Raw genomic sequence first — 1566 nt, 5'->3', positions numbered from 1 at the left:
TCCATTGATGACATATTTTAGAACTTCCACAGAGTACCTCACTGTACTGTGGGAAGTGGAGTGGCAAGAGTTTCTTCTTCCCACATGGAGGATTAACAACTTCTGAAGAAAAAATCTACCTCAAGTCTTTTATACTCCGCTTTATTTTGGGTACCACAACCTGAGAACAGCCAAGTTTAGTTTGCTAAGTGAAATGTTCAATGTATACACACACACACCATTTGGCAAGTTTCTGGGGTTCAAGGAAACCTTGGCAATGACTATTGAGAAGACATGGCATTACTAGGAGAGAGGGCGCCAGAGTTTCACAAAATTTGACAACAGGGTACATAACACTGTCCTGCAGGGAATAGGTGTCCAGAGATAAGCTGAGAGGTCCCTACGATTTCTGAAAGCAAAATCTGCATGTTGGTTTACTGAAGAATTTTATCAGCTCATTATTAATTCTGATGTTGTCTGAAGCTTATTTTACACAATAATGACCAATCTCTAATCTGAATAATTTGAAATATATTTATATAATATTTACAAAGCTGTAACTGGAAAGCAAGTCTGCTCACCATGAAGCTTGTGCTTGTCTCATTAATAACCCCCATTCTGTCTCGAGCTTGCTAGTCTGCTGACTGTGGCTGTTGCCTGTGTGGGTCCATATCACAATGTCAGCACATTTAAACTCTTCATTCTTCTGTTTTTAATTTAGTTCACAAAATGTAAAGTGGTATAACTGTTCTGGTTGTCAGTTGGTGGTACTTAGAAGGGCCTGAATTGAGATCACATGGGAAGAGTAGCAATGAGGGGACATAAATAAAACAAAGTGATATACACATGTATATACACCACTCTCCTTTTCCCACTAGGTGATGGGATCCATCCTCACGTCCCTAGAACTAACACAACAAAATGTAGAGGTATGATTTAATTGTCACATCCATAATACAAAATATTATGTAATTTTTAAAATATTATAAAAAACATATTTTGCCTCTGAGTAGCAAAAATTGAAAATATTAATACTGAGTGATGGCAAGTGTATGAAGAAATAGACATTCATGTTCTGTTTGTTGAGAGGATGTGTTTTGAAGGTCAGTTAGCCAATATATATCAAAATTTGTAAATGTTCTTGAAAAGGGAAAGAAAAAGCAGCTCCTGACATTTAGGAACTGGCCTAGAACTCACAGCTAGGCCTTGATGTTCACTTGTTGAATATAAACAATTTCACTGAACATTAATGTCAAATAAGGCCACTCTGTGACTGTGATGTATCAAGACAAAAACAAGACCACTCTGTAATCATGTATGAACACAGATAAACATTGTCTCAATCACAAAAATGACCGAATAGCCCCCTATTCTTGATAATATGTATGATTGCTACTTCTTTACTTATCATTTTAGCCTTGGCCTAGTCGTACCCATTTGTAGAGTAAGACTGATATAGATACCAAATCACATAATTACTCATGCTTCCTGACAACTTTCAACCTACAGCAAAGCCTCGCTTTCTGAAACCCAACCAAATCACCTAACACAAGTCCCAACACTATAAGTCATTTCTAAACCCTCTTA

This window comes from Eptesicus fuscus, chromosome 1 (assembly GCF_027574615.1).
Source record: "Eptesicus fuscus isolate TK198812 chromosome 1, DD_ASM_mEF_20220401, whole genome shotgun sequence".
NCBI classification, from domain to species: Eukaryota; Metazoa; Chordata; class Mammalia; order Chiroptera; family Vespertilionidae; genus Eptesicus; species Eptesicus fuscus.
The sequence above is the reverse complement of the archived record's forward strand: the minus strand, read 5'-3'. Positions refer to the sequence as shown.